We start from the raw sequence: 15013 nt of genomic DNA on the forward strand, positions 1-15013 counted from the left end.
AGCAGTAGTACTTCAGAGAGAAGTAGCTAGACAGTCAGTCAATGGTCCAGCCAGTCAGGCAGTATGTCTACAGCAGTAGTACTTCAGAGAGAAGTAGCTAGACAGTCAGTCAATGGTCCAGCCAGTCAGGCAGTATGTCTACAGCAGTAGGGGAGACAGCTGCGTATATAGACAGTGACGCCCCTCTCGGTGCCTTTGGGTTACAGACCTCCAAGGAATGGGCGAGGCACTACACTATTAGAGGGTGTGTGTGTGTGTGGAGGGGGAGTATCGTCCCATGGCAGGAGGCTCTCTCAGACAGTTGGCTCTCACCCATTCCCTTGACCCCTCATCATATTTACACACACACACACACACACACACACGCCTCACTTCACTAGCATGACATGAAAGGCTTGTTTTATCCTACTGGGCACTTGGCTGGCCCACAGCGTGCCGTCAAATCCCTTTTTTGAGAAGGCCACTCCTGGGCCCTTGGCGGTAATGGCTTTCAGAATAAGATTTTCCCATAGACAAACAGATTACCGTGGGGCCTAAATGTCACCCGCTCTGTCCTGTCTGTCTCCTCTCTGAGGTACAGTATGTAACCCACACCACTCTGGGTGCTTAGAGATGGTGAGAGGGGATCTCCAATAGCATTTTAGTAGTGTTTACACTTGAGCCCAACATGTCTGATAGGACTGATTGATAGGACCGATTGATAGGACCGATTGATAGGACCGATTGATAGGACCGATTGATAGGACCGATTGATAGGACCGATTGATAGGACCGATTGATAGGACCGATTGATAGGACCGATTGCTTTGAAGTCTGTTGATATCTACTGCTTATATTTATATTAGTTTATTTAACTTTATGCCCAATGTTTCAAACAAAAATTATTCAAATGAAAGAAAGGGTCTCTGTCCTATAGGCTTCACACTTCCCCAAGATGGACTGTTTATGATAAGGAAACACCTGCTCTGTAAGGCTTCAATAACACCCTGATCACATGAGAGAGGGGGTGGGGGGGGGCAGGCAGCAGGCCACCAGTCTCCAGTCTGTCTCCAGGCATAGCGGGAGCTGCCAGTCTGGTAAGACCCAGCTGTTGGACACCAGGGCCTCTGGGAACAACACACGGCAGCCGGCCTGTCTCCGACATATTCACACTTCATACACAGACATGAGTGTGAGCACACACACACACACACACATAGGGCCTTCCCCCTTTTAACCAGAGAGGTCAATGAAGGAACAGCTGCAGCACTGAGGAATGATGGACAGACAGACAGAGCTCAATTAAACAATGTAGTATAGGGACTCCCTATGGCTGGCCACACACACACTCTGTATGGTGTACTGCCAGTTTAGTGTTATTGTTGAGTCTCTTACTGTAAAACCATTCCTGATGCTATTTGTTCTTGTCTGTTATCCTTTGAAAATAAATACAAGTTGATCCCCCCAAAAAATCCATATCAGTGTTCAGTGATACGTAATGAATTAGAGAGTCATTCCAATACATCGACCAGTCAGATACAGAAGTTACACTGCATCTGGTTCAATATTTACAGTACCATGCGACTATAAATCCAGAGACACGTCTACAGTATGATCAGAAGAGATCTCCACAGCTACATACATACAGTATCCATACGTACCCTCCTTTTGAGAAGCCGAAAGCAACAGTCCATGTTGTTCTCAGATCCCTCTCCAAAACAAGAGTCACATTACAGCTATGGAATCACACTAGTCCTGCAGCAGTGAGCTTGGCTGAGCCGTACTGTACTGCTAACTGCTACACCACATCCTGTGTTTTCCACTTGGACCCAGACCCGGAGTGAGTGGAGGACGAGGACTCCTTTTATTTTCTATGGAGTTTCTACAGTCAGAGACGAAGGGACCGTCTTGAAAACAGTAAATCTTCCTGCTGCTTAATCAGCTAGATAAGAGAGAGATAAACCCCTTCTTTGTGTTCTCTCACGAGTGAATGATTTGTTGAGGTGTGTGTGTGTGTGTGTGTGTGTGTGTGTGTGTGTGTGTGTGTGTGTGTGTGTGTGTGTGTGTGTGTGTGTGTTCTAGGCGGGTATTCCAGCCCGGGACAGATGTTGCCGCCCCGAAAACACTTGTGCTCTTGTTGCCATGGTAATGACACTCCAGCTCTGAGGGCAATAAAAGAGGCATGCCAGAGGTCGGAGGGCACAGACACTTCCGTGAGACTGTATGGAGCACAGAGACTCAACACACACACAGTGGGCACACGCAGACAGTCTGCTACTGCAGTTGACTGACTCTGATAGTCAGATTGAGACAGATAGAGGGCTCTAACCACAAATCAGAGAGAAAGACAGAGAGATAACATGTTTCCCATGCCAATAAAGCCCTTGAATTGAGAGAGAGAGAGAGAGAGAGAGAGAGAGAGAGAGAACAAAAGAGAGCAAGCAAATGAGAGAGAAAGGCTGACTACACCGCTCGCGTCGCAAAATAAATTTAGAAATCTATATTATTAAATTGCACCCACACTGCTCGTGCTCGCCAACGAGCGTCTGCGTTGCCAAGGGCTAAAATAGAAGTCAGTTCTATTTCTGATGCAGATCGCACTGCAAGTCCTGCCTCTCCCATCTCCTCATTGGTTTATAGAAGCAGGTACCCACGTGCCATCTCCTCATTGGTTATACCCACGTGGGTGACTGAAGACGAACAAGGTCAGTGGCGGTAATGCACCTAATTTATGAAAGTTGCTAATCGCAATATAAAGTCAAGAGAAGAAAAAGCCTGGAAAGAGGAGAGATGACTAGAAACGATTTGGTTGACCGTTTTATGTGTGGATTAATTGGTGGAGTAGAGGACCTTGTGCATTTCAGGTAAAATAACAACAATGTTTATATCCCAGGATGAATTAGCTAGCAACATCAGCTAGCTAAATAGGACAAATTAGCTAGCAAGTGCAAGCTAGATGGCTAAATTGCCATAAATGTTTAATGCTTTTCGACCTGTCCCCAAATTAATATAATTGGTTCAGAGTTTGTTTTGATATTTTAACCTCCGTGTCGTGATCACATTTTGTTTGGGGGGGACAAAATACATTTATGCACGATGGCGCACGCACGCACCCGGTTTGGGTTCCATGTTAACCACAACAGCAATAGCAACTTAGACCCAGTGAACCAGAGCGACCCTTTAACAGTAAAAATAACAAACACTGGCAGAGAAAGGGAGTGAGATAGCAAAAGAGTGTGTGTGAAAGAAAGAGAGAGTGAGAAGGAGGGGAGGTAGCTGCATTAAGTGGCTTGTGAAAGGGTGTGTGTGTATGTGTCAGTGCATATGCGTGTGTGTGTGCTTTACCTCTACTATCTCTGTGCAGGCGTGGGAGACCAGGTATTGTTCCCGGGGGTCGATGACAGCAACCTGGACTAGAGCATTGGGCTTCCTGTCTCTGCCAGAGCCAATCAGATCCCTGCACTCTGGAGAAGGGGAGGACACACACACACAGAGACAGAGAGAAAGAGTGGGGGAGGAGAGAGAAAGATGGAGCAGAGAGAGAGAGAGAGTTGATGAAAGGGGGAGGGCAGAGAGAGCGGACAGTCAGTATAGTACATTCCCTGAGTAAAACCCCAACATCAAACAACACAAGGTTGAATAGAAAGGTCAAAAGGGGAAGGATGACCCCACCATTCCCGAGGCATGAGGTGAGTGGTGGAAGGATAAAAAAAACAATTTCTCAGCGAAGAATCCTCACTGTACAGGAAATGGGAAGTCATATGTCCTTAGTTCTGGAAAGCAGCTTGTCTCCTGAGACCCAGTCGTCAAACTAACATGGCTGCCAGTCAAAGTCTTCTCTCTTCCTTCTTCCCTCAGCTGAGTGAGTGTGCTGAGGACTGTCCGTTTTATTAGGATTTAATGTTTGTCAGTGAAACCCCTGGTCAGTCCCTAGTTCCTCCAGGTTTCCTGTTTGACAGGAAGAATGGGACGAGGGGAGGCGAGGGGACGAGGGGAGGCTAGGCCATCATAGGAAACCAACACTTCCTGTCCAGGAATGGTCACTCCCTCTCTGGCTCAGTATGAGGCTGTGGTCACCAGTATTTACTGTAAAGTGATATTGGACGATACATGTCGATATTGAAGTAACCACAAAGAGCCATATGCTGTCACTGAATGGTTGAATATCTGACTACAGGGCTCTATGACTACTAGACAGGGTGTAATATCTGACTACAGCGCTCTATGACTACTAGACAGGGTGTAATATCTGACTACAGGGCTCTATGACTACTAGACAAGGTGTAATATCTGACTACAGTACTCTATGACTACTAGACAAGGTGTAATATCTGACTACAGTGCTCTATGACTACTAGACAGGGTGGAATATCTGACTACAGTGCTCTATGACTACTAGACAGGGTGGAATATCTGACTACAGTGCTCTATGACTACTAGACAGGGTGGAATATCTGACTACAGCGCTCTAGGACTACTAGACAGGGTGGAATATCTGACTACAGTGCTCTATGACTACTAGACAGGGTGGAATATCTGACTACAGCGCTCTATGACTACTAGACAGGGTGGAATATCTGACTACAGCGCTCTAGGACTACTAGACAGGGTGGAATATCTGACTACAGCGCTCTCTGACTACTAGACAGGGTGGAATATCTGACTACAGCGCTCTATGACTACTAGACAAGGTGTAATATCTGACTACAGCGCTCTATGACTACTAGACAAGGTGTAATATCTGACTACAGCGCTCTATGACTACTAGACAAGGTGTAATATCTGACTACAGCGCTCTATGACTACTAGACAAGGTGTAATATCTGACTACAGTGCTCTAGGACTACTAGACAGGGTGGAATATCTGACTACAGCGCTCTAGGACTACTAGACAGGGTGGAATATCTGACTACAGTACTCTATGACTACTAGACAGGGTGGAATATCTGACTACAGCGCTCTATGACTACTAGACAGGGTGTAATATCTGACTACAGCGCTCTAGGACTACTAGACAGGGTGGAATATCTGACTACAGTACTCTATGACTACTAGACAAGGTGTAATATCTGACTACAGCGCTCTATGACTACTAGACAGGGTGGAATATCTGACTACAGGGCTCTATGACTACTAGACAGGGTGGAATATCTGACTACAGTGCTCTATGACTACTAGACAGGGTGGAATATCTGACTACAGGGCTCTATGACTACTAGACAGGGTGGAATATCTGACTACAGTGCTCTATGACTACTAGACAGGGTGGAATATCTGACTACAGTGCTCTAGGACTACTAGACAAGGTGTAATATCTGACTACAGGGCTCTATGACAACTAGACAGGGTGGAATCTCTGACTATAGTGCTCTATGACTACTAGACAGGGTGGAATATCTGACTACAGCGCTCTATGACTATTAGACAGGGTGTAATATGACTACAGCGCTCTATGACTACTAGACAGGGTGGAATATCTGACTACAGCGCTCTATGACTACTAGACAGGGTGTAATATGACTACAGCGCTCTATGACTACTAGACAGGGTGGAATATCTGACTACAGTGCTCTATGACTACTAGACAGGGTGGAATATCTGACTACAGGGCTCTATGACTACTAGACATGGTGGAATATCTGACTGCAGTGCTCTATGACTACTAGACAGGGTGGAATATCTGACTACAGCGCTCTATGACTACTAGACAGGGTGGAATATCTGACTACAGTACTCTGACTACTAGACAGGTTGGAATATCTGACTACAGGGCTCTATGACTACTAGACAGGGTGGAATATCTGACTACAGGGCTCTATGACTACTAGACAGGGTGGAATATCTGACTACAGGGCTCTATGACTACTAGACAGGGTGGAATATCTGACTACAGCGCTCTATGACTACTAGACAGGGTGGAATATCTGACTACAGCGCTCTATGACTACTAGACAGGGTGGAATATCTGACTACAGTGCTCTATGACTACTAGACAGGGTGGAATATCTGACTACAGCGCTCTCTGACTACTAGACAGGGTGGAATATCTGACTACAGTGCTCTATGACTACTAGACAGGGTGGAATATCTGACTACGGTGCTCTAGGACTACAGGGTGAGACATCTGAATCAGGACATTGGACCATGTCCAAATGGTGCACTTTATCCAACTAGCAACATTCTGTCAGACAAACAAGAATTGATCCGCTCTGCAAATGCGTTGTCACTATAGCACATTATTTAGTGAAATCGTAACCCCGAGTAACATTACTCAATAGAACAACAACCCAGAAAAGCAGAAAAATATGACAGAAGGTTGTTCTTTTTATGTGTAATTCCCCCTCGGAGGGTCGATTTGACAGAATAAGCGACTGTACGGGTACAGAAAATAAAAAGGTTACAACAAGGGAGAATTGAAGAAGAGTCCAGAGGAAGCTACAGAGTTAGCCCGGGAGTTAAAAGAGGAATGGTGCTAAGGCATAAAACACTATCTTTGCTGTAAAGACCTTTGCTTCCTTGATGTACTGGAGTCTCAGTGAACTGATCCATCTAGCATTCTCTGATCTTTGGAGGATGAGAGTGTGAGATACGGGGCTATGCACTGGGACACACACCAAGACAACGGGTTCACTCTGTAGAATGGAATCCCTTCCTTAGTTGAGCTATACCATACTGCAAGATGTAGATGTACAGTTGAATGCACGCACAAACATGCACAGACACACACATATGCATACATTCAAGCACTTACGACTCACACAAAAACATTTTTTGTTGGCCTTATGTAAATTGCAGCCAGTACCAGCCATTTTCCTACCTACAGCATTAGAATGCTGATTGACTTGTCAAGGTGAGAGTAGTCACCTTCACTTGTTTACAAACAAACACAAACAAAGTCGAGATTCAAGCGGTTTTGTCATAAATAAAACAGTGTTTTAGCATTTAGCCGAGCCGCTCTGCTGAGAAATGGGATGTCAGAGCAACGTAACACTGTTCTGGTTGAAGCATTCACATTGTTGGAAGTGCAACGCATCGTTTAATATAACACACGGTCTAATTCAAAGTGAAATATCAACAGGGTCTCATTTAGGGATGCACGATATATCGGTATCGGACGATATTAGCTAAAAATGCCAACATCGGTATCGGCCCAATGTCTAGTTTAACACCGATGTCAAAGCTGATGTGCATACCTATATAACGTAGGTACATGACGTACTGACGCCACGTAAAACACAGCATTCCTAACCTAGCCCACAATGTCTGCTGTGTGGATCGAGCAGTCAACAAGTCGAGCAGTCATTTGAAAGAGTAAGAACATTTCAGTGAGACAACTCAAAGGCGAAATCCATGAATGCCAAGATAATGGAATTCATTGCCCTAGACAATCAACCGTTCTCTGTCGTGGGTGATGTTGGCTTTCGCGACTAGTCGAGCACCGGTACACACTACCAAGTGCGCTCTTTTTCAGATGTTGCCTTACAGGAGTTACACAGTAATAGCTTCACTGCTATTAGCGTCACGACATACTATGGAACGCCGTTTGGGTCTTTGCGTGTCAAAAAAGATAAACGTCAAATAACACTATTTGACAAGTTAAATAAGCTTTTAATTTGACACGTCAAATAACAGTTCTATTATAGAATATTGTGTGTTCTGAATTTACACGTGCAAGCTAAGCGACACCACTACTATCTGTAGCGCTGTCAAAGCTGTACAAAAAAGTATGCAAACAAGCAAACACCGGCCACGAACCATGTGTTTACAATACCGCGTTGGTAATAAAGCATAATTTGTTTGACCGCAACTTCTGGGGTAGCTAGCTAGCTTTAGCTTGGTACCTAGCTAGCACCAATACAGCCAGCCTGAAAACAATGACCAGTAGAAACTGCAGTCATTTTCATTATTCTTAGCAATGATTTCAGGAATCCTTGTGAGTAAGTATTAGCTAGGTAGCCACTTGTTGTTCGCCTATTGAAATTGAACTTCAGCTCATGAAAAATAAATAGTTAGCCAGCTACTTAACCCTGTTGCCCAAAGCTAAGGTTATAAACAGCCAGCTAGCTTCATCTGTCTAGTGAAGCTCGACTGGACCGGGTTATGTGTTATGAAACTAGCCACAATAAGGATTAGGCCCAATAGTAGAATTTGCAGTTTGCCTTCAAAATAAAAGTACCTTTTTGAAAGTGATGCAGAAGGTTACAATTGGTGGAATCATGCCATATTTAGACTAGATAACGTTAAACAAGGTTGGAATGTGAAGCAATGATATCAGTCTACTCAGTGACAGTATCAGTCTACTCAGTGACACCCACAGAACATTGGGCATTGTGGGCATTGTGTCAAGAAGCAGTGCGGCTTGGTTGGGTTGTGTTTCGGAGGACGCACGGCTCTCGGCCTTCGCCTCTCCCGAGTCCGTATGAGAGTTGCAGAGATGAGACAAAACTGTAACTACCAATTGGAAAACACAAAATTGGAGAGAAAAAAGGGGTAGAAAAAAAAGAATATGATTTATCATTCAATTGATGACCCCATTCAAACCGTGTGACATCAGAAATAAGCCTAAATCACACAATTTAATTCCATTTCCTCTTTAGGTTGTTGGTGTCTCTTTGCCCAGTCAGTGAAATGGACACAAATATTTCCTGAAGGCTTTTTATTAGATCAAAAGAGTGGATGGAATAGCAGAATAGCAGCCTGCTGTATGGAACTTACTCTAGGTACAACACTCTAGGTACCATGATACTCTCAAAGAGCCTCTTCTCTATGACACAAATGGTGTCCAAATGGAGAGAGAGACAGAGAGCGAGAAAGCGAAAAAAAAATAGAGACAGACAGGAGAGAGTGAGAGCGAGGGAGAACAGGTCGAGAGCGAGAGAGGTAAGATAAGAAGAGTTAGAGAGAAATAATGGGAACAGAGGAATAGAAGGAGAGAAGGATTGAGTGAAGTGATAGAAGGCAAGAAAGAGAGGGAGCTGGTGAGTCATGAAAATACTAAGAGGAGGTCTGACCACCCCAGATGTAATGCAGCCCGTTAGGCTAATTGGCTGGCTCGATCTGGATTAAAGTCCTTCAGCATTAAAGCAAATGACTTTCTGCTCCGATGCAATGGCTACAATCATCGCTAATTTATCATCCTAAAATAGCCAAGACTTTTATCTGAAAAGATGGTGTTTTTCTGTGACTCCCTGGGGTTTGGGGTGAGTAAATTGTATGGTTGTAAACTGAAATAATAACTTAGCTTTTAGTCTGATCATTATTTGAATGATGAACAACCTTTCAAATTTACTGTCAACGGCATTATTATTTTAAATGATGATGTTGACCTTTGACAGACAGACAGACAGACAGACAGAGACAGACAGAGACAGACAGACAGACAGACAGACAGACAGACAGACAGACAGACAGACAGACAGACAGACAGACAGACAGACAGACAGACAGACAGACAGACAGACAGACAGACAAAGTGTACAGATAACAGTTGATTTTTACATTCCATTATGAGTATCCTCCTCTACACTGGCAGTGGCATGTAGACAGACACAACAACGCAGCAGTCATGGGGCACTACGAAGGCAGAAGTGAGGTAAAGGAGCCAGTTAAATAGATGGATTGAACCACAGTTTGAGACAGGGCCGTGTGACTAACAGTCCTTGTGGATCCGTAGTGACATAGTGACTGTCGTTGAGGTAACAGACAGTGTGACATATGGTATGGAGTGACAGGGACAACACATCCTCTTAGTAATATTGTCACCAGACTGGAGCAGACAGTCAACGTTCCGGTATTGGATTCCCCTGGGCTAATACATTTCTTTCATCGCCGTGGGCTAGAAACAGCGTGAAGTATGTGTGTGTGTATGCGTGCTTGCAAGCATGTGTGTGTCAGTACACGTGTGTGTCAGCCCACAAAAAAAACATCATAGATTAGCCTTTCGACCTTCGTTGCTCCAGGAGGCCACAAAGCATCTGCCATCAGGGTTAGTTTCTAAAACACAATATAAAAACAACTGTTCCAGAATTTACACGTGCATCAGAGCTATAGGGAGATGCCTCCACCATGTCTAACCTGTTATGATGGAGGAAAGGCTGCAGACCCAGGCAGAACAAAACAACACAGCCAACCACGGTGTGGTGCTATCTCTCTGGTGCTATTCCACCGGATTGATTCTACATTGTGACGTTCACCTGTTCTTCCACCAACAAGCCAGATCTTAATATTAGATATGTTGGAGTTACATTAAAGAGCTGGAGCCACACAGGGCTGAAGAGAGCAGCGTTAGAACGGGTGAGGCAGAAGAACAGACATGCACGCAGTCGCGCACAGAAACACACACTTCTATTTTCCCAGGGGCCATAGAAGATCCGCTCCCTCTGTTCCTCAACTTTACCATCAGTTTCATCATTTCTCTCTCTCTCCTCTCTTTTTTTCTTGCTTCCTCTCTCTTGCTCCATGTCTCTCTCTTTCTCCATCTCTCCCATAATTATAGCAACACATCCAATTGTCAAAGACTCCAGCCACCCTAGTCATAGACTGTTCTCTCTGATACCGCATGGCAAGCGGTACCGGAGCGCCAAGTCTAGGGTCCAAGAGGCTTCTAAACAGCTTCTACACCCAAGCCATAAGACTCCTGAACACCTAATCAAATGGCTACACAGACTATTTGCATCCCCCCCTCTTTTACACCGCTGCTACTCTCTTTTATCATCTATGCATAGTCACTTTAATAACTCTACCTACATGTACATATTGCCTCAACTAACCGGTGCCTCCGCACATTGACTCTGTACCAGTTCCCCCTGTATACAGTCTCACTATTGTTATTTTACTGCTACTCTCTGTTGTTATCATCTATGCATAGTCACTTTAATAACTCTACCTACATGTACATATTACCTCAACTAACCGGTGCCCCCGCACATTGACTCTGTACCGGTACCCCCCTGTGTACAGTCTCACTATTGTTATTTTACTGCTACTTTTAATTACTTGTTACTTTTAATTCTTGTCCATATTTTTTTAACTGCATTGTTGAATTGGGGCTCGTAGGTAAGCATTTCACTGAGGTCTACACCTATTGTATTGTGACTAATACAATTTGATTTGAAGTGTGGTATAGAACTGGGGAGTTGCTCAACAGTGGTTGATCCTCTCCAGTTCAAAGGCTCAGAGGATCTCTGACAGGTCCTGGGATCACCCCTAATATCACACTCTACTGAGGATTGACATGTGACAGTGGACATCTCTATCCGCATCGCTTCACTGAGTGATAGGACCAAAGCCACAGCCATTAAATTCAACTACTGAGTTTGAGGTCAGTAACATTTGAAATAGAGGGAGCGAGGGAGAGATGGGAAGAAAGAAAGATGGAAAGGGAGAGAGAGATGGAGAGAGAAAGAGGGCGATATGGAGAGAAGGAGAAAAAGAGAGAGCTGGGGATGAGCGAGAGAGAAAGAGAAAAATGGATACTGAAACAGGGATATGAGAAAGAGACAAAGAAACAGAAAAGAGAGAGGGAAAGAAAGAGAGCAAGAGGAAAAATGTGAATACATTGACACTTTTCAAGACGAATTCACAGGGAATTTGTTTTAATACAGTGTCATCTCCTCTGTGACCTTGCAGGGAATCTAAATTCCATTAGAAGAGCAGAAAGAGAGACAGTGGAGGTTGCTATGGGAGACAAATACACCACTCTCCAGATGAGGATTATTAATCACGATAATTATATCAGCGCTTCAATTAATTTGACAACATTATTTGCATCTGCCGCCGCCATTTTCACACCTGCTCAGTGTTCACCATCAGGTCTGTGGAAAATATAATGCCTGTTATATTACTATAATGGCAATTCGTGTTGTGGAGAGTCTATACATCTGACATGTCAATTAAACAGAGAAAATGACAGCCATATGATGTTAGACTAGTGAAAGATGTAGAATTAATGGACAGATGTTGATTCTGTGAAGTCTACAAAATAAAGAACCTACACCATAAAGTGAGGAGCTGACTAGCGAATGATGATCTATAGTGTACCAGGGGTCTCCAACAGGTTGACCGCCAGCTAGTAGCTCACAGCACACCTATGAGTAGCTCGGCAAACAATTCCCGAAAGTAAACGCAATTTTTCATGTGTTCCATTGCAAACTGTCATAAACAAATCTCACAAGTAAGCGACACCGCAAGCTCCCAGCTACTAACTAATCAACGCAACATTGACGTTATTCCACCCCTGGTTAGCCACTATTGGCGTAAAAAGCCAAACCTAACACATCTGCCAATTCATTTCCAGCAATATTGCCCCTGTCTGTCTGTGTGGCGCGCGCGTTTGTCTATCACTCCACTTGATGTGACAACCGTCTTGTGAGTTGACAGAAATACTTTCCCCAAAACCCTTATCCATTAAATGTTAACTGCAAAGGCGGCTTACCTGGCAAAAGTATATCATGAGTGAGTATATCATTTGTATTTATTATTTGGAAACTTTGCCATGAAATGAACAGCAGCAGTACAGAACCATCGCTAGACCAGCACATTAAGCTAGATCGGCACGTTCCTGCGCAATTAAAGGGACAGATGCGCAATTTAAGGGACAAATGTGAAATTAAAGGGGAATTACACTCCAAAATCTATTTATTAGCTTTCTTCCAAACCTACATTTGTTTTGTCTTCTGCTGATATTTAGCAATTGACATGGACTCATAACATCCAATTTCGTTGTTTATCTATGAACAATTGTAATTTCGAGTGACCCCCCCCAAAAAAATAAAACTGAGAAAACATAATTTGGGAAAATATTAAACATAATTTGGAAAATAATCACAGATTTTATATGCCCCCCCCTTAGAGTTGTTAATTAACCATTATTTTACTAGATATATTGACAGAAAACGACTTTCTTGTACACTAAGGACCCGGGGAAGAGAAGAATGTGCTTATCTGAAAGCTAGAAAATCAATGAGTAGCTCACAACATGTTTCATTTTTTTTAAAGTAGCTCTCATGCTAGAAAAGGTTAGAGACCCCTGGTCTATACAAATGATAAATAAAGTGGCACACTTCTCTCACCTGGCTTTGGACTTATTTAAATAGATGCTGATTGAGTGTCTTAACAGAAGAAAAGGCTCCAGTAAATCTTTGAAGTGTGTTTGTACCATGTCAGATTGACATACAGTAACAGATGTGGACTGTTTGCATCCATGCTGAAGAGAGTTTGCCTTCAAATTGGTCGTTCTTTTTCTGGGAAACAAATTGGCCACTTCCCTTCCTTTATCCTGTATCCATGCTGAGTTGAAATGATGATTGGGCCTTTGTTAAAGGAGCTACAGTACAGGGAGTTATACAATGGTTGCCTGGTGACCCAAACTGCTCTATGTTCGCTACATACTTCAGTCTAAGACTGCCATCATTGAAGTTGTTTGTGGGGATGTCAAAATGTGGGGTGTTGTAGAAAACAAAGGTCTTCAGTGATTGGATAATCTCTTACCAATCAAAGTATCAAAGCCCACATGTGTTCTGGCTCTGGCCCAACCCATCGGTTTCTGGACCAGTCAGAACGGTTAGAATGTGTTTACGTTCTAGAAATCGTCGGGGAGGTACTCCGATCCAGACTTATTGCGTAGAAGAATTGAACGTCCGTGGGCTTGGCGTAGCATTTGGCCGGAGCAACTGCATCCTGCGCCAATTGCATCCAGATATACTATGGGGCTCCACTCTTTTGAAACGTTGAATGTGTGTATCCGTTGTTCCAACATCCAGGGTACATCCAAAATGGCACCCTATTCCCTATATAGCAAACAAAGTAGAGCACTATGTAGGGAATAGGAAGCTACGATCTAGCCGAGGTCATTTCCAAAATAGAGGCTACCTTCAACTTGTTAGAAGTGTGTTTCTCTCAGAACATTATTAGACAGAAGTAGATGAAGAGATCTACTGTACTGTAGTTAAAATGGCCTCCTGCCCCTCGCTTACACTAATTATAATATGGCCATGATCATCAACACTAGTGATCAAAGTAAAGCTTGATCCACATTGACAAAAACTATTTACAAAGTTAAAAAGAAAAACTTAAAAAGTACAGTAAGGGGTTTTGAAATGCCCCCTCTGTGTGTGTGAAGTGGTTGTTTCCCGCTGTGTATAGCTCAGAGGTAACACACAGGTTACCTGAATGGGAAATGAAGGACACGACACTGGTGTTTGAAACATTGTTTTCCGACGTTGGCATTATCAAAAGACAGCCGCACCTAATTTGTGTGCCGAGCGACAGCTAATGAGGGAAGCCGATTAATCAAGCTTTAATTGGAAGTTGGTAGAGTGTGTTGGGAAGGTTTTTAAACCCCCTTCAACCCCCCCCCCCCCTTCTCCTCCTCCTCTCCCCCACATCTCCTCCACTCCCCTGGGGTGTGAGTCTCATCTCAGCTGGGTGGACTGCCCGTGGACCCTGCCTAAACCCCAGAACACGGTACCCAGAGGAGGAGCTGCCAAGCTGGGCATCCTGACGCAGCGGCAGCCCCTCTCCGCAGAGACTTCCCCCTGGAGGCCACTGAGAGAGAGGCTTCCTGTTGTGGCACAGGGCCATTGGGAATTCTGATGTTCGGAGGCTACTGGCTTCCAACCAATCAGACACTGACCAGGAGGGTTTTTTATGCAGAATCATCCCACTGTTTAGACCTCTAAAGAGAAAATTGTCCTTCCACACACCATGACTGCCTGAGAGACTGTAGCCACTGTGGCGGTCAAACAAAGTCCACAGGGAGATTAGGCACGGTGACTACAACCAATCAGGCTACAGTACAACTAAAGGCCATGGTGTCCTTATGCAGATTCATACTATGGATGTCTATGTAGGTCTTAGTTCCACAATGCCTGTAGTGTTTAGGTCAAACAAAGTCCATGGAATAGTGACAAACAATTCTAACAGTAATAGATGATGTGAACTCAGTCCACCTCAATGTGTTGACAATACTGTTCAGACCTGCTGTAGGTATGATGTTGATATACATGCATCACTTCAAGCTGAATTGGTGGTCGAA

This window comes from Salvelinus namaycush, chromosome 42 (genome assembly GCF_016432855.1).
Source record: "Salvelinus namaycush isolate Seneca chromosome 42, SaNama_1.0, whole genome shotgun sequence".
Lineage (NCBI taxonomy): Eukaryota > Metazoa > Chordata > Actinopteri > Salmoniformes > Salmonidae > Salvelinus > Salvelinus namaycush.